Here is a 25,462-nt window from a genome sequence, read left to right as displayed (position 1 = left end):
TTTAAGTTTGTAATGGCTTTATTATATGCTAAATAACTGTTTGAATGTGAACAAATCACTTACCTCTTGGTGAATTTCCTCATCTGTGAAATAATGAGGTTTGACTAGATCACCCTGGAAAACTACTGAGACTGAGGATTCTATGGCAACCCAGAAATCAAGTCAAGAGCTTTAGGGCTTTCAAACCGAAGACTGGAGGGAGGTGATGCTGAATGTCACCAAAATAATTAATTTCTAATGGTAGATTGTATTATCGTCATGCCAAATGTACGGCCTTTGGTGGAATACCAGAAATGCAGAAGACATTGTTCCTGCCCTGAAGGAGTTTTTAGTTCAGCAGTGAAGACATGTATATGACTAACTTTATGTTATAACATTTAATTAAATTAATTAACGTCCTAATGGCGTCCCAATCACAATGGATGATTTACGTCCATTTTAGTTAGCTAGAGTTTGATAGATAATTATAACTGTTTGCTTCATCAAAAATAGGATCATTTGGGAAATTGAAAAAAATGCCCGAAATTGTTGCCAGCATTCTATTTAGAGATTTGAGGTCTACTTGTTTATTACAAAGAAAGTGGTTTACGTGTTCTCCAGAAACACACTAAGATCTGACCCGTCCTCCATTTTAAATTTCCAGGAAGCAAAGGAGGTGGAGTCAAGATAAAAGGAAACATTTTAGTGGCTTTAAAACAACCATTTCATTTTGTGCACAGTTGTGTGTGGGTCAGGAATTTCTACAGGACTCAGCTGGGCGGGTCATCTTGCTTCCACAGGGGGGCATCTGGAGCTGGAGAATCTACGTCCATGGTGCCTTCATGCACCCGTCTGGCTTCTCCATGTTCCTCAGTCTCTGTTTCTCCACACAGTGTCTCATTTTCTACAGCTTCTCGATGTGGTTTGGGCTCCTCATGGCAAGATGGTCAAATGGTAGTCTTCTCACCTGGTGACTGACTGGATTCTAAGAATGCAGGGAAGAAGTACCCCTTTCTTAAAGGTCAGGTCCAGGAACTGGCCTCACATCACTTATGTTATACTCCATTGGCCAGAGCTGGTGGGGTGGGGACACTCCTCTCCATAGGAAGAGTGTCAAGGAACTCAGGCCGTCATTTTTCTGCCATACACACTGGGGCACATGATCTACTATGAAATCATAATGCCTAGGTTTTTCATTTGCCTCATTTTTTATAAGAAATATAAATTATAAATAAATTATAAATAAATGTTTAGTCTGACCACGTTCTTTTTTTAAATGTGTATTTATTTTGAGAGAGAGAGAGAGTGTATGTGTGTGTGTGTGTGTGTGTGTGTGAGCAGGAGAGGGGCAGGGAGAGAGAGGGAGAGAGAGAAAATCTCACGCAGGCTCTGCACTGTCAGTTCAGAGCCCACTGTGGGGCTCAATCTCACTTAAAGAAAAAAGAATAAGGATAATCGGAGGACATCTAGTTTGTATCTGTGTTATTTTTTTTTTTCTAACGTAGGTATATATTTTTTGCATTTGTAATGGTAATGCATTCAAGAGATTTGGGGAAATTGAGAGCAGGTATTGCTTTTAAAAATGCTTTCTTAACTATGTCATTAAAATCTGCCGGTGTTCTAAATAAACCAGCAGATGGATTTAGCGACCGTTGTGATATATTGGTCCTAAGTCAAATGACAGGGTGGGGATTTGAGAAGTTTGTGAGTGAGGAAATGACAAAAGACACCCTCTAAAGAACACCCATAATTCACGCTAAGGTCAATACAGAGTTTTTATTTCTTTTTTTTTAAATTAGAAACTGAAGTATAGTCAACATATAATATTCGTTCAGGTATACAACATAGTGATTCAGCGATTATATGCATTACAAAATGCTCACCCTGATAAGTATAGTTAACATCTGCCACCTTATAGAGTAATTACAATATTATTGACTGTATTTCCTATGCTGTACTTTTTATCCAGGGGCTTACTTATTTTCTAACTGGAAGTTTGTACCTCTTAATCCCCTTCACCTGTTTTGCCCATCCCCTCCACCGCACCACCACCCCCCACTCCTAGCATTCACCACTTTGTACTCTGTATTTATGAGTCGGTTTCTGTTTGTTCATTTTTGTTTCTTAAATTACACATATGAGTGAAATCATGTGGTATCTGTCTTTCTCTGGCTGACTTATTTCACTTAGCATAATGCCCTCTAGCTCCATCCGTGTCATTCCAAATGGTAGGATTGCTTTATGGCGGAGTAATATTCCATTGTATATATACCCCACCTCTTCTTTATCCATTCACTCACTGATGGACATTTCGGCTGGTTCTATATTTTGGTTACTACAAATAATGGTACAATATGCACAGGGATGCATGTATTTTTTCAAATTAGCGTTTTCAGTTTTTTTCAGGTAAATACCTAGTAATGGAATTAGTGGATCGTATGATATTTCTGTTTTTAATTTATTGAGCAACCTCCATTCCATTTTCTATAGTGGCTGTAACAATGAACATTTCAAACCAACAATGCACAAGGGTTGCTTTTTCTCCACGTCCTTGGCAATGCTTGTTATTTCTTGTCTTTTTGATACTGGTCATCCTGACAGGTGCGAGGTGACAGCTCATTGTGATTGGATTCCCATTTCCCTACTGATGAGTGATGTTGAGCATCTTTTCATGTGTCTATTAGTTAACTGTACGTCTTTGGAAAAATTTTTATTCAGGTCCTCTGTTCTCTTTTTAATCAGATTGTTTTGTTTTTTAGTGTTGAGTTGTATGTGTTCTTTATATACTTTGAATATTAACCCTTCTCAGATATGTTATTTGCAAAGATCTTCTATTCAGTAGGTTGTCTTTTTGTTTTATTGATGGTTTCCTCATTGTGCGGAAGCTTTTTAGTTTGATGTAGTCTCATTTGTTTATCTTTGCTTTTGTTTCTCTTGCCTGAGGAGCCAGATCCAGAAAAATATTGCTAAGAGATGTCCAAAAGTTTATGTACTGCCTCTGCTTTCTTTCAGGAGTTTTATGGTTTCAGGTCTTACATTTAGGTCTTTAATCCATTTTGAGTTTATTTTTGTGTATAACATAAGAAAGGGGTTCACTTTCATTCCTTTACATGTAGCTGTCTGGTTTTTCTGATGCCATTTATTGAGGAGATTTTCTTTTCCCCATTCCATATTCTTGACTTTCTTGTCGTGGATTAATTGACCATGTAAGCATGAGGATACTTCTGGGCTCCCTATTCTGTTTCATTGATTTATGTGTCTGTTTTTATGCCAGTACCAGACTGTTTTGATTACTATAACTTTATAGTATGGTTTGGAATTTGGAATTGGGATATCTCCAGCTTTGTTCATCTTTCTCAAGATTGTTTGGCTATTCAGGGTCATTTGTGGTTCAATACAAATGTTAGAATTATTCTAGTTCTGTGAAAAATACTATTAGTATTTTGACAGAGATAGCACTAAGTCTGTAGATTCCTTCAGTTAGTATAGACATTTTAACAATATTCTTCCAATCCATGCACATGGTGTATCCTTCCTTTTATTTTTGTTGCCTTCATTTCCTTTCATCAATGTCTTACGGTTTTCAGAGTACAGGTCTCTCACCTTCTTGGTTAAATTTATTCCTAGAATTATTCTTTTTGGTCCACTTGTAAAATGTGGTTGTTTTCTTAATTTCTCTTCTTGCGACTTCACTGTTAGTGTATAGAAATGCAACTGATTTCTGTATATTAATTTTGTATCCGGAAACTTAACTGAATTCATTTATTCTAATAGTTTTTTGTTGGAGTTTTTGGAGTTTTCTGTATATACTATCAGGTCATCTGCAAGTAGTGACACTTTAACTTCTTCCATTCCAATTTGGATGCCTTTTGTTTCTTCTTACTGTCTGATTGTTGTGGCTAGGGCTTTCAATTCTCTGATGACTAACAGCAGAGAGAGTGGACATTCTTGTCTTGTTTCTGATTTTAAGGGGAAAGCTCTCACGTTTTCAACATTGAGTATGACGTTAGCTGTTCATTTATCAAATATGGCCTTTATTATGTTGAGGTATGTTCCCTCTAAACCACTTTTTTTGGGGGTTTTTTTTAAAAATCAGGAATGGATATAGAATTTTATCAAATGCTTTTTCTGCATCTATTGAGATGATGTTATAGTTTTTATCCTTCATTTTGTTCATGCGTCATATCACATTGATTTGTGGATATTGAACCATTCTTGAATCTCTGTAATAAATCCCATTTGGTTGTGGTAAATGATCCCTTTAATGTACTGTTGAATTTGGTCTGTTAATATTTTGTTGAGGATTGTTACATCAGTGTTCATCAGGGATATTGGTCTGTAATGTTCTTTTTTTTTTTTTTTTTTGTAGTGTCTTTGGTTTTGGTATCAGGGTAATGCTGGCCTTGTAGAATGAATTTGAAGAATTCAAATGAATGAATCCCTTCCTCTTCTGTTTTTTAGAGTAGTTTGAGAAGGGTAAGTATTAACTCTTATATGTTTGGTAGGATTCACCTGTGAAGCTTTGTGATCCTGGACTTTTTTTTGTTTGCTTGCTGATTTTTCATTATTGACTTAATTTTGTTACTGGTAATCAGAATGTCATATTTTCTGTTTCTTCCAGATTTAGTCTTAGAAGATTGTATTTTTCTACCAATTTATCCATTTCTTCTAAGTTGTTCAATTTGTTGGCATATAATGTTTCACTGTAGTCTCTTATAATCCTTTGTATTTCTGTGGTATTGCTTATAACTTCTCTTCTTTCATTTCTTATTTGAGTCCTCTCAGGTTTTTTGTTTTTTTTGTTTTTGTTTTTGTTTTTATTTTGTTGTTGTTGTTGTTGTTGTTTGGATGAGTTTGGCTAAAGGTTTATCAATTTTGTTTATTTTTTCAAAGAATTAGCTCTTAGTTTTTTCATTGATCTTTTCTATTACCTTTTTAGTCTGTTTCATTTATTTCTGCTCCAATCTTGGTCATCTCCTTCTTTCTACTAACTTTGGGCTTTGTTTGTGCTTTTTTCTAGTTCCTTAGGCATAGGGTTTGTTGGTTTGATTGTTTATCTGAGATTTTTCTTGCTTCTTGAGATATGCCTGTGTTACTGTAAACTTTCCTCTTAGAACAGCATTAGCTATATCCCAAAGATTTGGAAACATTGTGTTTCCATTTTCATTTATCTTCAGGTATTTTTTTTAATTCCCTCTTTGACTTATTCATTGACCCACTGGTATGTATGTATGCATGTATGTATGTATGTATTTATTCATTTATGATACCGTTAGTTTATTATAAAAGAAATACATGAGGGGCACCTAGGTGGCTCAGCTGGTTAAGCGTCCGACTTCAGCTCAGGTCATGATCTCACAGTCCATGAGTTTGAGCCCCGCGTTGGGCTCTGTGCTGACAGCTCAGAACCTGGAGCCTGCTTCAGGTTCTGTGTCTCCCTCTCTCTCTGCCCCTCCCCTGCTTATGCTCTGTCTCTCTCTGTCTCAAAAATAAATAAAAACATTTAAAAAAATAAAAAGAAATACATGAAAATTATTTACATTATGAAAGATTTCACAGCTCCACTGCAATGGGCATCTTCACATGATGCCATTTCAGTAATGATTTATTTCAGTCTACATACTTTCTGAAAATGTCACCATCTCTAAATAAGAAATAATCCTCATCATCTAGAACTACTTTGGTGCCTCCATATTCTGGGAGAAGAATTCGAATTCCAACTTTCACACTAACTGGGTGAATCTCTCCACCCTTTCCTTTAGAGCCTGATCCAACAGCTACTGTGTCTGGTTGCACTAGTTTCTTGGGGATTTTTTGGAAGCATAATGCCTCCTTTGGTTACAGTTTGGCTGCACTCCTTTCAACTAAAACTCAGTCAAATAGGGGAAGAAACTTTCTAAATGTCTGTCCTGCCATGACTCCGGCCACCATGACTTAGTTCTGGAGCTGCCACCACTGCAAGGATACCATTAGTCCAACCCACGGGCCACATGACCTGACCCACTGGATTTTAGTAGCATGTTGTTTAGTGTCCATGTGTTCATGTTCTTTTTCCAGATTTTTCCTTATAATTGACTTCTGGCTGCATTCTGTGGTGGTCAGAAAAGATGCTTACTATGATTTCAGTCTTCTTAAATTTATTGAGACATTTTTTGTGGCCTAACATGTGAGCTATCCTGTAGACCATTCCATGTGCATTTGAAAAAAAATGTTTATTCTGCTGTTTTGAGATGGAATGTTCTGTATATGTCTGTTAAGCCCATCTAGTCCAGTGCGTGTCATTCAAAGCCGCTGTTTCCTTATTGGTTTTCTGTCTGGATGATCTATCCATTGATATACGTGGCATATTAAAGTCCTCTACTCTTATTGTATTATTGTCAATTTTTTCCTTTTGTCTGTTAATATTGGCTTTATATATTTAGGTGTTCCTCTGTTCGTTGCAGAGATATTTTACAATTATTATATCCTCTTGTTGGATTCATCCCTTTATCATTATGTAATGCCCTTCTTTGTCTCTTATTACAGTCTTTGTTTTAAAGTCTGTTTTGTCTGGTGTAAGTATTGCTACCCTGGCTTTTTGTTATTGTTTTACTTCCATTTGCATGAATTATCTTTTTTCCATCCATCACTTTCAGTTTGTATGTGTTTAGGTCTGCATTGAGGTTCTTGTGGGCAGGTGAGAGACAGACGTAATTGTGTTGTTGTTGTTGTTGTTTAAAGTTTATTTATTTACTTACATTGAGAGAGAGAGAGAGAGAGACAGCCAGCCTGAGTAGGGGAGGGGCAGCAAGAGGGAGAGAATCCTAAGCAGGCTCTACACCATCAGCATAGAGCCTGCTATGGGCCTCAAACTCACAAACCATGACATCATGACCTGAGGTGAAATCAGGAGTCAGACAGTTAAGCAACTGCACCACCTGCACACCCCTGTTGCTGTTGTTAATGCCATCATCCTATGTCTCTTGATTGGAATATTTAGTCTATTTACATTTAAAGTAATCATTGATAGGTATGTGCTTATTTCCATTTTGTTAATTGTTTTCTGATTGTTTTCTGGTTGTTTTCTGCCTCTCTATTCCTTTATTTTGCTCTCTTCCCTTGTGATTTATGACTTTATTTACTGTCATGCTGGGATTCGTGTGTGTGTGTGTGTGTGTGTGTGTGTGTATCATAGGTTTTTGGTTTGTGGTTACCATGAGGTTCATAAATAACATCCTATGTAAATAACAGTCTATATTAAGCTGTTGGTCACTTACATACAAACACATTTTTTTAAGTTTGTTTGTTTTTATTTATCTTGAGAAAGAGCATGAGCAGGGAGGGGCAGAGAGAGAGAGAGGGAGAGAGAATCCCAAGCAGGCTCTGCACTGTCTGTGCAAGGAGCCCAAAGTGGGGCTGAAACACACGAACTGTGAGATCATGACCTGAGCCAAAATCAAGAGTTGGACACTCGGCTGACTGAGCCATCCAGGTGCCCAGCAAACACATTCTAAAAGCACTATATTTTTATTCGTGCTTCCACATTTATATATATACATATATATATATATATATATATACATGTGTATATATATATATATATATATATATATATATATATATATATATCCCCTTAACCAATTCTTGTAAATACAATTGATTTTACTAGTTTTATCTTTAAACCTTCACACTAGCTTTACAAGGTACTGATCTATTACCTTTACTATATGCTTACTTCTACCTGCAATTTTTTTTTCTTTCAGAATTTTCTTCTAGTTATGGCCTTTTCCTTTCTGCTTAAAGAACTCCCTTATCATTTCTTGTAAGGCTGGTTTACTGGTGATGAACTCCTTTAGCTTTTGTTTGTCTGGGAAACTCTATCTTTCCTTCACTTCTGAATAATAACCTTGCTGGGTAGAGTATTCCTGGTTGTACTTTTTTTTTTTTTTTCTTTTCATCACTTTGAATATATCATGCCACCCCTTTCCAGCCTGCAAAGTTTCTGCTAAAACATCAGCTGATAGCCTTATGGCTCTTTATTTTCTCTTTTGCTTTTAAGATTCTTTCTTTAGGGGCACCTGGGTGGCGCAGTCGGTTAAGCGTCCGACTTCAGCCAGGTCACGATCTCGCGGTCCGTGAGTTCGAGCCCCACGTCGGGCTCTGGGCTGATGGCTCAGAGCCTGGAGCCTGGAGCCTGTTTCCTATTCTGTGTCTCCCTCTCTCTCTGCCCCTCCACCCTTCATGCTCTGTCTCTCTCTGTCCCAAAAATAAATAAACATTGAAAAAAAAATTTAAAAAAAAAAAGATTCTTTCTTTAATGTTTGATATTTTAATCATTTTTTTAATTTTTATTTTTTATTGAAATCCAAGTTAGTTAACATATAGGGTAATAATGGCTTCAGGAGTAGCATTTAGTGATTTGTCATTTACATATGACACCCAGTGCTCATCCCAACAAGTGTCCTTCTTACTGCCCGTCCCCCCACCCAACACTGCTCCAGCAACCCTCAGTTTGTTTTCTGTATTTAAGATTCTCTTATGGTTTTGCCCCCCTGTTTTTATCTTATTTTTCCTTCCCTTCCCCATGTCCATCTGTTTGGTTTGTTAAATTCCACATATGAGTGAAGTTATATGATATTTGTCTTTCTATGATGGACTTGATATTTTAATTATTATATGTCTTGGTGTGGACCTTCCTTGGCTTCATCTTCTTGGGCATTCTCCTTGCTTCTTGGACTTAGGTGTCTGTTTCCTTCTCTACGTTAGGGAATCTTTCAACTATTATTTCTTCAAGTAGGTTTTCTGCCCCCTTTTCTCTCTCTTCTTTTTCTGAGACTCCAATTATGTGAATGTCAGTACGCTTGATGTTTTCATGTTGCTCCTTGATGCTTCTGCTGTTGATTCCTTCTAGCATATTTTTCATTTCGGTTACTGTATTCTTTAGTTGGTTCATTTTCATGTTTTCTTTTTTCTTGTTTAAAATATTTATTTACTTTGGGGGGAGCGCAGGTGGGGGAGGGGCAGAGAGAGAGGGGGACAGAGGATCTGAAGCAGGTTCTGTGATGACAACAGTGAGCCCCAGGTAGGGCTTAAACTCGCTAACCTTGAGATCATGACCTGAGTGGAAGTCAGACACCAACCGACTGAGCCACCCAGGCGCCCCTGCCTTTTCATATTTTCTATCTGTCATTCACTCTATATTCTGGTGAGAATCTTTACAACCATTGCTTTGAACTCTTTAACACGTAGATAGTTTATCTCCCTTCCATTTATTTCTTTTTCTCAGATTTTGTCTTGTTCTTTTGTTTGCCATACATTTTCTCTGTGTCCTCATTTTGCCTGACTCCATATGTTTGTTGCTATGTGTTCCGTCGGTCAGTTCCGTCTACTGGTCTTGAAATTAGTGGCCGTGTGTAAGTGTGTAGTGGGGCCCAGGAGCGCAGTCCCCCCTGGTCACCAGAACCAGGAGTGTCCCCTCTGTGGGCTGCATGTACCCTCCTTTTGCAATGGATACAATTGGTGTGGGCACTCCGGTAGGTGACACTGGCCCCTAGCCCGACTGGCTGTAATGGCCGGCCATGACTTCTTGGAGGTGCTGGTGAACAGGGCTGGCCCCCAACTCTCTGGGGCAGGAGTCACTTCAGAGGGATGCTGGTCCCTGCCAGCACTGCCTGGTCAGTGTGGTGGGAGGTAGTCATTTCGAGGGGACTCTGGTCCCCTCTTAGGCTGCCGACCAGATGTGGCAGGGTGGGAACTGCTTTGGATGGGGCTAGTGGGGACAGATAGTTTGGGTGGGCCTGTTTGCAGGGGAGAATGAGTTGGGATCAGCAGAGCCAGCCGGAAGTGTCAGTGGCTCCTTCAGGTGTCCAGGAAGGACAGGACAGGCAAGAAAATGATGGCTGCCAGCACTGTTTTTTTTATTCCCCAGTGAAAGCTCCTACAGATTTCTGCCTCTCCAGCACCTGCCCTAACATTAGTCAATACACCTCCTTCACATATAGCCCAGGTGCTTTTCCAATAGCTGCTTCTTTGCTGGGTCTCTGACCAAGTGATCTAGCGTGCTGGTCCTTGGTTTTCAAGGGCCCTCTGGCTTCCCTGGAGATGAGCGCAACTGATTTTCCACGTCCTATGTTATGGGGGCTTATTTTGTCTGTTCAATTCTGCAGGGTGAGGGGTGCCCAGCGTGGGGCTCGCTCCCCTCACTCCTCAGTGAGGACCTCTGTGGCCATGCTATTCCTTCTCCTTGTGGGTGTCCTCACAGGGATGTTTGGTTCCCACCTCGTCTCTGCCCCTCCCACCCTTCTCCACGTGGCTTTCCTTATGTCATTACTTGGGAAAGGACTGTTCTGCTAGTGTTCTGGTCATTTTCATAGTGAATTGCATTATATGTGTGTGTCGCCCCACTGTGTGTGTGGGGAAGGTGAGCTCAGGACCCTCTTCCTCCACCATCTCCTCCCTCTCTGCCTTCAGAGTTTCTACCCAAAGTAAAAGGAAGGAAGCAAACCTCTTGTTTTCAATTTACATGATAAAGATTAGATAGTTCTCATCAACCACCTTAGCAACAGATACTATATTCTAAATAAGATTAATGCATTTAATAATAGGGCACTATAATTTAATAATGGGTACTAATAGTATCCATGCTATCCATAGTCAAAAATTACAAATATACTGACGAAATAATGAAAATGAACGTCAGTTACATGAGGGTGGGAACTTGATTTTGTTCTCTTTTCTCTCCCAACCACTCACCAGTAACAATTGTCTGGTAACGTTGAGAGGCTGAGTGAATGAAAGTCTCTACGTTAAGAAGAATGTACTTCCTTTTTAAAATAATGGGATAAGAAATCAATCGCATGAGACAAAACAAAGAATGACTTCTATAACAAATAGGAAATTTGCCTGCAAAAACTGGCCAGGAAAATGCCGTTTTGTGGTGTTACGACTTGATTGAGTGTAATCTATTCTACAGAAAATGTTTGTGGAAGCAAAATAGTGCTGAGATCCTCAGCCACATCCGTTTAGCAAATTAGGTGTAGGTCATGTAGCTATAACTGATGTAAGACACTATATTAAAAATGAAGAATTATTTAAAATTGAGAGGCAGTGTGATTATTAAAATTCTTTCACTGATGTGAAGAAGGAAAACAATATGGTACATAGAAAAATAGTGAATTATTTTAAACAGCACCTAGTATTGGTAAGTTAGATTATTAATTAGTATGTAAATACTTGTTAATGAATGAATGTCATTTTGTATTATATCATAATGAAGATGAGTCAATAGGAAAAAAGGCTAGCGAAGGTGGTTTCTACTAAACAAGCATATTAAAATAGCAATTTTAGGGGTGCCCGGGTGGCTCAGTTGGTCGAGTGTACGACTTCGGCTCAGGTCATGATCTCGCGGTTTGTGGGTTCGAGCCCCGCGTCGGGCTCTGTGCTGACAGTGTGAAGCCTGCCTTGAATTCTGGTTCTCCCTCTTTCTCTGCCCTTCCCTGACTCTCTTTCGAAAATAAATAAACATTAAAATAAAATAGCAATTTTAGTTCATATTTATAAACTTTTGCCTAAAAAATAAGCATTGCAAAATAACTATGACAGACCCATAATCATAAATGGACTAACAAATCCTGGCCAAATGAAAGTAATGTTCCTTCGTAATTGTAATGCCTCAATATTGCAAATAGCCTTATTCTGTGTAGTAGGAAGCATGAGTAGAGCCGTACTGTTTGCACATTACAGTGGTTAAATTTTAGTGGTCAGAAGGATCCGTTAAAAGTTGCTAAAAGTCAGATTCCTGGGCCTCAACCCTAAATGACTCTCATTCAGCAAGTGTGGGGGCAGTTTCCTGAATCTTCGGTCTGTAACCTGCACGTCAGGGCATCCTGTGCAGGTAATTTGCAGGCTACATTTTGAAAACCAGTTCTTGAAATTCCTGCTGCTGTGTACTTGCTCAGAAGATTCAATCTATTAGTAAATAATGAACCTGAGATACTCTTATCTTAGGAGGACATTTTCCTTGTAGCTTCTGGGCATTCCTGTGGGACTGCCTTCCAACTAGATCACATTCCCCTAAAATCTGCTTTTGCCTTTCTGAAATTGGTACCCTTACTCACTCAGGACTTACTCAGTGTTCATGAGTAAGACTAGTCTGAGAAGTCCTTTCTTGTGTAATCTCTATTGGGTTTCAATAACCATGGTTTTTATACCTCATTACTTATATATTTTTCTTCCCTGTCTGTGCTTTGGAACAAAGTAAGTAGCATTAGAATCAGTTGCTCTGAAGAGTTTGTAAAATTCCCCTATGACACCTTGTGTATCTTGTGCCTTTAGTAAAAGGAGAAACTAGACTTTTGATCAATTTCTCTATTTCTTTTCTTTGTATTTGAACTATTTCGCTACTTATCACTTCCAGAGTAAATTTTATATTTTAGAATCCATGTTTTCAATTTTCCATGTTTCAAATTTCATGGATCCATGAAAATCCATGTTTTCAGATTTGTTCTTAGTATCAGATTCAGAAAACTAGTTTTATGTGTTTTTTGAATTTCATCAATATTGATGAATAGTCCTCTCTTTTTCTTATTTTGTGTATTATTTTCATATCTCACTCTTTCCCTTTCAATTAACTTTTAGGTGAGCCATGGAGAAAATGGAAGCAAGTAATTTAAAGAGAATTTTTTTTTTGAGAAAATCGATTTAAAGTGAGCATCGTCAGGGGCACCTAACTGGCCCAGTTAGTAGAACATGTGACTCTTGAATCTCGGGGTCGTGAGTTTCAGCTCCATTTTGGGCTTAGCACTTATATAAAGACAAATAAATAAAATGAGCATCCTCAGAAGCCAGGGAAGGTATTTGCCAACACACATCCCAATACATGTGAATCTGTCATCGCCTATTCCAACGAATCTTGTAGTGTCCCTGACAAATGAAGCTTGTAGTGTTCTAATTCATTTATATAGTCACCTGGAAACATAAAAGAATGATGCCATTCCATTCCACTAATAGTGTAAACTGAGTACAGACGATTTACTTAAAATTTCTGACACGGATGTGTCAGTGTAGATTACATTTTGAAGATAGATCAGCTTTTATATCTACTCATAAATTTGATTCAACTCAATGTTTTTCAAGGGCTAAGAATGCTTAAAGAGATGTAAAATTTTTCTAAGCACCTACTCAAGGGTTGGGGTCAGGAAATATGGCAAAATGAGATATTAAGAAAGCAATGGGTTGTGTTCAATGCATGTTAGTGTCAGGATGGTCATTTGTCTCACGAAATACTCCCTAAATCCTAAATAGCTTTAGTTCTGTTAATCTAATGGGAGGCACAAATTTGGACAAAGAAGATTCTTAAACTTGGTCTTTTTTATGTATAAAAGTGAAATTCTCTTGTCTTCAAAGCTCATTTGTAGCGCTAGAGAGGTTGTCTCCGATCTGTAGGTAAGTGATGGGTTGAAGGCAGAATTCTAATAACTTTTCCAACACATGTTGGCGCCTGTAGTCTTTTCTTTCCCTTGGGTGGGGGATGGCTCTAGTTAGGTTCAGAATTTCTATAAAAATGCCCTGTGTCATAATAGGTGCCAGGTGCCCTGCTAGGCTCAATAAGTAATGTATAATGATGCGATATATTCACACCTTGAAAATGAGGTGGTGAATTTCTTGAATCTTCTTCTGGAGTTCGGCACCATGAGAGTCCCTGTGGAGGTCCACAGGGTGATAACCTGTCCCAGGGATAGCAGGTGATGACAGAGAGTTTGATTTCCATATGTTTTGTGCAGGAAGTCACAGCTTTGGGCTGCTTAAGCTGGGGAGCTGTCATCAGTTATACACTGGTGTTGTTAGAGACTTGTGGAATCTGTCCTTCGAAAGGATTCTGAAAGCCAGAGTGACATTGGTATCCTTTGGCATCGATAATTACATGTATGGAGTGAGAACTTTTCTAAAGGCAACTGAATAAATAAAACACTGCATTTTTTAAAAAATGTTTTTTAATGTTTATTTTTGAGAGAGAGAAAGAGAGACAGAGGGCAAGTGGGGGAGGGGCAGGGAGAGAGGGGAGGTGGAGAATCTGAAGCAGGATCCAGGCTCCAAGCTGTCAGCACAGAGCCCGACCTGGAGCTCAAACTCCTAGACCTCGAGATCATGACCTGAGCTCAAGTCGGATACTTAACACACTGAGCCACGGGGACTCCCCCACAAACACAGCTTTGGATGCAATAAGTGGGTGGTGGTATTTTTCAGGTTGAGGGTGGAAAGAAAGAGCTTTCAATCTCATTTTCAGCAACTCCTATTACCACACACAGTATGGACAAGACACAGTATGGACAGGACTATTTGGGGTGGATTTAATCCTATTAAATTATTTAACAATTTCAGATTTTTTGTTTTAAATCAGCTACTAGATGAGTGGAGATAGGGGCCAACTGATGTCAAAAGGCCATCACTGTCCTGTAAAACCAGGCAGAATTTTAAGTATATTAGCATTCCACGGGGGAATCTGTATTGGAGACCTTTCTTAAAAGTGACCCTGGGTGGCTCAGTCGGTTGAGCGTCCGACTTCAGCTCAGGTCACGATCTTGCGGTCACGATCTTGCGGTTTGTGAGTTCGAGCCTGGCGTCGGGCTCTGTGCTGACAGCTCGGAGGCTGGAGCCTGCTTCGGATTCTGCGTCTCCCTCTCTCTCTGCCCCTCCCCCGCTCATGCTCTGTGTCTCTCAATAATAAATAAACGCTAAAATTTTTTTTTTAAAAAGTGACCCTGATTTAGTAGTTTTGAATTTCACCATGAAGACTGCAGTCTATCAGTATTTAGTGGGCCTCATGCAATAGTACGTGTAAAAAAGTAAAGGTAACTCCATCAGTATCAGGATTTATGTTTTTCCACTTGTACACCCCAAAAGACGGCTCATTTCCATGGAGAAAAGCGGGAACAGGTGGGACCAGTCCACCTGTGCAATCCTTGCAGAGTCATCCTGCTTAGGTCAGAAAGCCATGGCAACCTCACCCTTCCTACGCGCACTTCCGCACTTCGTGAGTCACCTCTTGGCCCGCAGTCCCCACCAGCTCCTGAGGTCCCGCCTGACCCAAAGTCTGTTCTCCATGCCCTGGGGAAAGGACAGGGTCAGCAAAATGGAATCCCTCCAGGTCATGCTGACCTGTGTGGTCCTAAGTTACAGACATTGGATTTTTCAAAAGTAATTATTTCCTGTCTAATCTCTTCCTCGTATTTATTTTCCTCTTCTCTTATTTGCCCCCACTGCTTTCATTGCTCTGGAAATGGCTGTTTCCCCAAAGCCCTTAGCGGGGTAAGCCTAGCTCTCACAGGCCATCTCTTTCTGTCTTAGGGATTACACAGCACTCTTGGAAAACGTGTTCAGGTAGTTTCGGGGATGTAATTGTTTTGCCAGAAAGAGTCCAACCCCCTAAATACGACATTTTAGGCAGCCTTGTGAAAATGCTTTTTTACTATCTTCTTGCAAAGCTGTGGATTTATAACAGTCCTAAATATTTAGATAGACCATGAAAATATCTTCAGTTAGGACAAGTGTGATGTCCCGTAAAGACAACTGATTTAATTATTTGGCTTCAATTTCCCTTCTCTAAGTTGTGACTAGATTTTTTTTTTAACTTGGTTGATTTGTGGTCCTCAGAAGACAATGTCTGTGATAGCCTTCCTGTCTTCCCCCAAACCCTACTGTCTCCCTCTAATTTGTTCCTGGTGAATGACAGCAAGTTCACAGCCCCAGGTAGCTTTTTACTTCTTTCATTTCTCAAAGCTGCCTTATCTTTTCTTTCTGTGTATCTGAAGATTTGGTTTGGGCATGCATTTGAGGGCTTTACGGGTTTTGCCTTAAGATCCGTGGATTGGACTCTTTGATTTAAGTTCCTACAGAGGATCACCCAGGAGTCTCTCTGCGATGCTCTGTCAGCAGGATATTTTAGTGCAAGGCCAGGCCTGTCCCTGCTCCCTAGAAGGACAGCTTATGCAAGTGTGTGCCGCGAGAGGCCCTTTGGGGGTCCCTGGTGTCCTACACCTCTGGAATTTACTTTCAGGTTTAAAAAAGTACTCGGAGAGCCCACACTTTTATACCCATTTGCAAAATACTGACCAGCTGGATAACGCAGAAATCCGTCAGGTTTGTAAATGAATGGAGAATGAGGTCACATGACTCAGTCATCCTCTTCCTGATGCTTGTTCAGATCTTAGCCCATCGGGATTTGGAACAGGATTGCATGAGTGCAGGAGCATTAGGCTTTTAGTTGTCCATGGGAATTAGTTAAGGAGCTTTTCTGAGCAGGAGTGCTAAGATTTCAAACAATTGGTTTCCTTTCGACTTAATGATAAATGCGAAAGAGAAAAAAAAGCAATTTTGTTTGCTTTCTCTTTTCTGAAAGTTTTACCCGTGGATCTGTGGGTCCAGAGTCTATATATGTCATGGGCTTAGAACCTCAATGGGAGATAAAGCTGAGCCACCAGGGTCCTGAGACACAGAACTGGAGGCACCGAGCTTGTAGATGTGGTCACCCTGATGAGCCAAGCCCTTGTCATGGTGCGTCGATACAAAAGAGCCAGGGAAACAAAACTTGCATTCAGCCACACGGCCTGTGCAAAACCTCTATTGTGATCGTGCACTTGACACGGGCATCAGGTGGTCATAGACATGTGCCACTCAGTCAGAGAACAGGTGTTCTTAGATGAGCTAACCCAAATGGCACCTACCTTTCGCTGTTCTGGGCACCATACAACACGAATTCAGTACGGTAAGCTCCCCCAGGAACCTGGTTTTCGTCTATAGTTGGAAACCAAAGGAAAGTGAGGACAAAGGAGGGGAAGTCCCCCAAATAAGAGCTCAAATGAATGCTCTGACAGGGGGCCTCGTTTCCAGAGAAGTGAGGCAGGTCATAACAAAATGTGGAGAGGATTCAACGATCATCTAAACCCTCTCAAAACAAAAACAGCCCCAGCAAATTGCAACAAAGGAATAGATGGAAAAATGCCTTATGGTTTCCCTAATAACTTGGATCTCTGGTTTTCTTTGAGAAGTCTGTTTTAACAGGGGCTTGTGCTTTCTATAGAGAAGTACACTTTGGGTAAGTGCCGAGGTAATAAACATTGCAGATCAGGGGAAAATCCAACCAGACAAGTTCTTTTCAGCTCATTAAACTGTACTGTTAATCTGAACTATTTTATTTATCTCTTTTCAATATTAACTGGATCAGTTTTAGTCGGGAGACCAGCCGTCAGTTTTATCCTGCTTTCTCTTTTTGACTTCTGGCCTACCATATTAATTGATCACTTGAATATTTTCAGCAGTATAAACCATTTCCCATGGCCTAATTAAGGAATTAAAAATTTAGAATGTAGGCAGTCCAGAAAACTATCGCTCAGAAAAGCCATAGGTCTCCTTGGAAGGAGCATTGCCCTTACCCTCTGTTTATTTGTAGTTAGTCTTTGTCTGAGATTTTAAGATTTATTGTCCACCTGATTATAATCTCTTCTGGAGCACCAAAATCATGAGACCTGTCTGCTTTCAGGCTCACACGGCAAGATTATTTCTTAGAATGCATTTCTCAAAAACATATATCACAGGCAGTAATTTGTGCGTGCATCAACTGGGAGGTTTGTAGCTGTGCTTCCCGTCAGTTGGATGGCATTCATTGTTAGCTTCGTTCAGTATTATATTGATTAGTCCTTCCTTCCATACTCCAAGGACACTGGTTTTCCTTTGCAGGGTATATCTTGAGTCAGTGTTAAACTTTCAGCATTAAATCTATTGCAGACCCCTCCTTTGTATTGCTGAAGGGAATTTTCGACTTACCCAGCATCCTTATAGACAACAAATTATATTTTGTGTTCCCCAATGCCTGGTACCATTGGCATTGTTTATTTTGGTTCGAGAGTCCTAGGGACCTCTAGATCTTTCTCCTAGAAGCTATGCGGTAGGTTTCTAGGAAGCCCATTGTACTGAGTGATGATTTATGTTCATCACAGAGTTTATAATTTAAGGAGCTCCTGTGATCTTCTCTTTGTAGATAATGCTATTACAGTCATAAAAATCTCCCATATGAGTGTTTGTACCTCTCCTGTTCCCATTGCCTTATGACTGAGTAGCCCTTTGGCCTACTGAATTAAAAACAATTAAGATGAAAAACAAAAAAAGTCATTCAGCCAAGCCTGACTACTAGAGAGAGAGAGACACCGGAAATAGCATGCCATTTTTAAGTTAAAATGTCCCACTTTTTCTAATGTTTTCATTTTAAAATGTGGAAAAGGATGACATTTGGCTGTCACAGATAACATTTGTGACACATTTGGCATTTCTACATGCGTGATTTTTAGTTTCGGTTATGAAGTAGACTTCAAGTAGTTTAGAGCTTTCGCACAGGATTTATACAAAAATTTTTTCACTGTATATATTTAAGATTTTTGCTGTTAGGTATATTAAAACCATAAAAGAGTTTCTGGAATCTAATTCACCAAACTTACTTCAGTTGTACCTATTCTTTGCAATATACTGCATTAAGTATGGTGAGATGTTGCTAAACTTTTACTTTTGGTAGTACTTCAGGTGAATCACCACATCCACGGCCCCTTCCATCCCTTCCTCCCTACCCATTGCCCCCCCCCATGAGTCATAAGACACTTCAAATGACACTATTAATATGAAGATTTCCCAATGTGATGCAGGACTCTTGAGGTGTTCAACTACCTTGTCCCACTCCTGAGAATTTCTCCCTCCTCTGTACCACAAGTGTGGCTCCCTGAAAGGGTGACCAATTGCCCTGGTTTACCTGCTTGACCAGTTTTAGTACTCAAAGTCTCACATCCTGTGAAACTGCTCAGTCTCAGGCAACCAGGACAGCTGGTCCCCCTACTTGAAGCCATGTTTTGGTTCACGAGCCTCCCCTAGGGCCATGCCTGATTCAGCTGTGGTGTACCTTTTTGTCAAATGGGACCAATTACCTTCTTTGTCCGTGGGATTCTGAACGCTCAACTAAGAGAAACACTGAAATAGCAGTGTTTTCAGTATAATTCTTTATGGTAAATGCAGCCCTTTAGAGTGGTTCCACAATGACTGCACTTTAATATCACCCAGAACTCTTAAACTATACTATTGAGTCGGCCTTGGCCCCAAACTGATTTAATTGGTTTGTGATGAGCCTGGCTATGGTACTTCAGAAAGGTCTTGTCTGGAACGTAGTCAGGGTCCAATGTACTGCTCTGGAAGGAAGATGTACAAACATACAAACTCTTGGCATTGAGGCTCTGGAGTTGCCTTGATTTCTGTCATTTCTGACACTTGCTTGTTCAACATCTCTTGGGTTTTGTAAGAGACTCCAGTATCTTTCCAGTGAGTCAATTAAAAAAACAATCGGGGCGCCTGGGTGGCTCAGTCGGTTAAGCGTCCGACTTCAGCTCAGGTCACGATCTTGCGGTCCGTGAGTTCAAGCCCTGCGTCGGGCTCTGAGCTGATGGCTCAGAGCCTGGAGCCTGCTTCCGATTCTGTGTCTCCCTCTCTCTCTGCCCCTCACCCATTCATGCTCTGTCTCTCTCTGTCTCAAAAGCAAGTAAAAACATAAAAAAAAAAAAAAAAATTAAAAATAAATAAATAAATAATCTACCTTGCACTATTTCCTATTTTTTTGTGTCCAAAAGAAACACAAATATTATGCCTCGTCAATTTTGTTCTAAGTATTTTACTTGGGTTAAGGCAGATGGGGGCGCCTGGGTGGCGCAGTCGGTTAAGCGTCCGACTTCAGCCAGGTCACGATCTCGCGGTCTGTGAGTTCGAGCCCCGCGTCAGGCTCTGGGCTGATGGCTCAGAGCCTGGAGCCTGTTTCCGGTTCTGTGTGTCTCCCTCTCTCTCTGCCCCTCCCCCGTTCATGCTCTGTCTCTCTCTGTCCCAAAAATAAATAAAAAACGTTGAAAAAAATTAAAAAAAAAAAAAAAAAAGATGGAGAAATAGATTGAGTCATGATTCATTAATGGGGGAGACACTTGTGCTCAGAGCCCAAAGACTAATAATCTCATAGTGAAGGCCAGAGCCTCAGCAGGACACATACCAGGCACTCAAGCATGATGAACTGAATGAATGAATGAATGAATGAATGAATGAAAGAATCCAATTGTCCCTTGCATCAAAATCCCTCAGATCATTTAGAATTGCATTCTAGGAAAAATATTTTAAAAAATAGATTAAAAATTACATTGAAATGTTAAAATGGCTGTAGTATTTTTATTTTGCTTTGGTTGACAGGAACATAGAACCAAAATTATGCTCAGTTAGTAAGAATATTTCTTAATGTTTAAAATATTTTTGTTTCTTTTCCCTTCCAAAGTTTGTAATTTTTCTTTGATACATATTGTCTTATTTTATTAAGCTATTTTAAACTTTCTTCTGAATTAACATGCCCAGGGGCACCTGGGGGCTCAGTTGGTTGGGCGTCCGACTTCGTCTCAGGTCATGATCTCACGGCTATGAAAAACAAACAAACCGAAAAATACAGGGATGAAGTGTTCTTAAGGTGAAAGCCATTATACTAGTTAGTAATATTATTCATATGATAGGGATTTCAGAAATTAAGGGCCTTTTTTTTTTTAATCTTTATTTTTGAGACAGAGACAGAGCATACGCAGGTGAGGGGCAGAGAGAGAGGGAGACACAGAATCGGAAACAGGCTCCAGGCTCTGAGCTGTCAGCACAGCTCCCGATGCAGGGCACAAACCCACAAACTGTGAGATCATGACCTGAGCCGAAGTCGGATGCTTAGCCTACTGAGCCACCCAGGTGCTCCAGGGACTTTTTTAAAAATTACAAATGCTGATAAATAAGTGCTTTTTGATAATAAATTTTGGGGAAAATGTCAGTAGGTAAACTGGGAAATATTTTCAAAACATGTTTAATGCAAAAAGTTAATATTTTTAATGCATAAAGAAGTTCTATAAATAAAGATATAAAAAGATAATGACAAGGACACCTGGGTGACTCAGTTGGTTGAGCATCCAGCGCTTGATTTCAGCTCTCTCGTCATGATCCCAGGGTTGTGGGATCAAGCCCTGCATTGGGCAGCCTCACGGAACATGGAGCCTGCTCGAGATTCTCTCTGTCTCCCTCTGCCTCTCTCCCCCATTTGTTCATTCTCTCTCTCTAAAAAAAAAAAAAAAAAAAAAAAATATATATATATATATATATATATATAGTGACAAAACTCCAGTACAAATGGGCAAAGGTCATGATATAACAATTCACAAAATGAAAAAGGCTAATGATTTTATCAAAATGTGTTCAGCATTACTAGTAGACAAACTAAAGTAAGTTAACACAAGAATGAAGTGGGGTGTTTTTTTTTTTTCAGATAGGCAAAGACCTTTTTTTTTTTTGAAAGAGCATCAGCAGGGGAGAGGAAGAGAGAGAGAGAAAGAGAGAGAGAGAAAGAGGGAATCTTAAACAGGGTCCACACTCAGCGCAGAGCCCTATGTGGGGCTCAATCCCACAATCCTGGGATCATGCCCTGAGCTAAAATCAAGAGTTGTATGCTCAACCAACTGAGCTAGTTGCCCTCAGATAGGCAAAGATTTTTAACAATATCCAAGATTGCCAAGAATTTTGTATAAAAAAGAACTTTTGGTTGTGATCATTATATGGTAATGGGAACATTTTTACAGGACAAATTATATAAAGTATTCATATATTTCCACCACTCTAAAAAATTGGTACACATACATCACATGTTATAAATGTTATATATAAATCAAAAATACACAAAATACATTTCTACTGTGTGTACACAGAAAAATTCACCAAAATGTTACTAGGTCATTGATCTGCACTACCATTATAGATGGTTTTTATTTACCTCTCTATAATTCCTATGTTTCTTTAATGAATGTGTTATTAACAAAATAAAATTGTATCTTAAAAAGGCAATCAGTAAGTGTAAAAAGCCATTCATTCTCTTGATTTCATACTGTTCTGGAGAGTTCACTATAGTATTTACAGTTGTATTAGCTATTTCCCACAGGAATAACATTGTCAAGAAATGAATTATGTATATGCAGCCACTATTTTATGATGGAGTCTGGGTGGTCTTTGCCAGACTGAATTTATTAGCAATTGAAATGGATCCATGAATTGGGAAGGAGAGGACACCTGAAAAAAGAAAACTAGCAAAGACATGAATTGTGTGCTTTTAGGTTCTTTACATGACTATAGATATATGCTTTGGATATATACATTTCTGACAATCATAATTTTGATGTCCATAGCATACCAGAAAGCTTTGATACAGACCCTAATTATGAGAATCTACAGAAAATCTATTTTGTGGGTAAGTTGTGATCAAAGCCTTCATGTGAATAGTTCCATTTTGGAATAGAAAGCATAATTAAAAGTTGGGAATATATTGATCATTCTTATTTCACTTGAGCATTACCTGTTCCTTAGGTTAAATATACTTACGTACATATGATTAACAGTGTATGTGCAACAAAACTTTGCAATGATTTATTTAATAGGGAATTTTTATAAAATGTATTAATTTTGAAACATGATTAAATGCTAGGTGTGGGGCTAGGTGAGCTATACATACTATGTAATGGTTTTCTTATCAACTATTCATCCCATGACAGAGATGATGAAAATAAGTAATTGTTTACAGGTGAAGCATCTCATGCCATCACTTTTAGTTTAAACATACATAATTGGAATCTGTAATCTTCTCGTTTCTGTGATTGTTTTATACACTTACATATTTGGGTTTGATAGACTCTTTCTTGGAGGATATACACTTTAGGCAATCAGACTCTCTCTGTACGCGTGTTAATATATTTTAGTGTAAGTATTGTGGTTATTGCTTTTGAGTTCTTTGCTCATAGTTTTGGAATGTGTACTACCACAAGTTTATTGCAACCGTTAATGAAAAAAATTGGTGAGACGTCCAAAGAACTCCATTAAGTGCAGAACATGGCAACTCAGATTCCCAATTTTAAAGCATCCGTATAATACTAAAATACAATACAGGGCAAAGTAAACTATAAAACAGTAAATTACACATGCATTTAAAAAATATTAATGGTGATATGCATTATCTTATTTTTCTATTTTGTTTTACTAGAATTTGCACCGTTAAACGATTCCCCCGAGAATTTTAATGCGGCCAGTCGGCACCATGCTTTTTTAAAATCCCTAGAGTGAAGTGTTCCATGATTAATAAGTTTGGAAAGTGCTGGGTTAAGTGAAATTAAACAAGTTATTTTGGTGTGGGAGTTCACAGAATTTGTAAATGATTGATATATATTGTAAATCTCAAAAAAAAAAAAAAAACCCTCCAAAACTATAATATGCACTATTTCTGAAATGCATTTGACCATGGAATCCTACGTAAAGGGAACATACCAGGGGACTCAAGGCCCGTGAAACACTCTTGAGTTTATGACCTCTGGATCTGTATTGTTAGAGTGGAAATAATGAAAATGGCTTTATTTCTGGAAACCAGAATGTTCCCTCAGGTGACACTCTGAAGCTGAAATGGGGAAATATTTCTTAGCAATGACTATCCTTCATAGAAACAGTATCTTATATCCCTGTTGGTTTTCCATCTCAATATATGATTTGAATTTAAAGGCCATTTGAATGAGGAGTTTATTACCATGTGTATAATGCGATTTGATAAACAAAACAGAATAATGCATCATTTAACAGAGACCTTAAGCCTATATTGGATTAACATATCTCACTAAAAATGATTACCTTATATATGATATCTTTATTTAATAGCAACAGATATGTTTTTAATCAAAATTGAGTGTCAGAAGTGACAAAGCACAGAGGAGTTTTAGGGCAGGGAAGCTAATCTGTATGACGGTGTAACAGTGGATAGATGTCATTATACATTTGTCAAAACCCATAGAATTTACAGCTCCAAGAAGAATGCTAATGTACAGTACTGAGTTTGGGTGATGATGAGAAGCCATTGCAGGTTCATCGATGGTAACAAATGTACACTCCACTGTAGTGATGTTGATAGTGGGGGAGGCTGTGCACGCGTGGGGGCAGGGGGCATGTGGGAAATACACATCCCGCTCAATTTCGCCGTGAACCTAAAACTGCTCTAAAAAACCCTCTATTGGGGCGCCTGGGTGGCGCAGTCGGTTAAGCGTCCGACTTCAGCCAGGTCACGATCTCGCGGTCCGTGAGTTCCAGCCCCGCATCGGGCTCTGGGCTGATGGCTCAGAGCCTGGAGCCTGTTTCCGATTCTGTGTCTCCCTCTCTCTCTGCCCCTCCCCCGTTCATGCTCTGTCTCTCTCTGTCCCCAAAATAAATAAACGTTGAAAAAAAAAATTAAAAAAAAAATAAATAAAAAACCCTCTATTAGAAGAAAGTGACAAACGTATACATTCTGAAAACATGAATCACCTCTTATTTCTCTTTTAATGGAGACACAAGGTGAATAAAGATGAAAAAACAGGGTAGATGGGTAATCTAATGGATTTACAGAAACTTCGTGCTCTTAGCACATTTCACGTAAAAATAGGTCCGTAAAAATTGTGCACATGGAGGGACATTCACAGCACAAATGATACCAGATATCTCCATGGCTAAACCTTTGAATGTATTTCCTCTTTCATATAGTTATTACCTACTGGTAGGGAAATGAGTTTTTGTTTCACGGAGGAACAAATATGCAAAAAAAAATTCCTAGAATATTACTGACATCCAAATTTAACATTTCTTGGAATTATAATTCATTTTAATGTATTCACAAGTTTTAATTACAAGTTTTCCTATATATAGCCCTTGAGTTAGTATTAGAAATGGGAAGAGTAATCTGGAGGATAAGGGATTAAAATGAAGGATCACTTGGGGCGCCTGGGTGGCGCAGTCGGTTAAGCGTCCGACTTCAGCCAGGTCACGATCTCGCGGTCTGTGAGTTCGAGCCCCGCGTCGGGCTCTGGGCTGATGGCTCGGAGCCTGGAGCCTGTTTCCGATTCTGTGTCTCCCTCTCTCTCTGCCCCTCCCCCATTCATGCTCTGTCTCTCTCTGTCCCAAAAATAAATAAACGTTGAAAAAAAAAATTAAAAAAAAAAAAATAAAAAAAAAATAAAATGAAGGATCACTTAAGGAAGACTGTGGACAAAGTACATGAAATTTAGAAAAGATTTTTGCACCCTACTCCATCAAGTCATTCCAGATTCTCAGGCTCAAGTATAAATGTCATACTAGAGAGGGGTGGGCATCTGTTAATTTCAGTTAATTTCAGTGTATAAGGCATTATGTATTATTTCCACTCTTTAAATCGTAGCTCTGGTAATAAACTCAGGGAAATGACTAAATGACCAGGTAAAACAACAACAAAAACACCCCAATTCATCCCAAACCTCCCTAACAGACACACACATCCATCAACGTAAGCCTTTCTAACACCCCATTTCTTCATGGAGAAGTCAGTGCATTGGGGGCAACAGATGAAGAGTTATCAGTTATTATCCTTCTTCCCTGTATC

The 25,462-nt window shown here is 39.2% G+C and overlaps 1 protein-coding gene and 1 pseudogene across 15 annotated transcripts in view; one reads left to right on the top strand and one right to left on the bottom strand.

Moving 5' to 3' along the window:
- LOC147580697 (uncharacterized) overlaps positions 1-25,462 on the top strand; it is a 403,830-nt gene that overhangs the window by 33,579 nt on the left and 344,789 nt on the right. The gene's annotated exons all lie outside the window — the stretch shown is intronic.
- On the bottom strand, positions 5,516-5,895 carry LOC112853735 (10 kDa heat shock protein, mitochondrial pseudogene; annotated as a pseudogene).

The sequence above is a fragment of the Puma concolor genome, chromosome B2, assembly GCF_028749965.1.
Source record: "Puma concolor isolate L17-30 chromosome B2, mPumCon1.1.hap2, whole genome shotgun sequence".
NCBI lineage: Eukaryota > Metazoa > Chordata > Mammalia > Carnivora > Felidae > Puma > Puma concolor.
The sequence above is the reverse complement of the archived record's forward strand: the minus strand, read 5'-3'. Positions and strand labels throughout refer to the sequence as shown.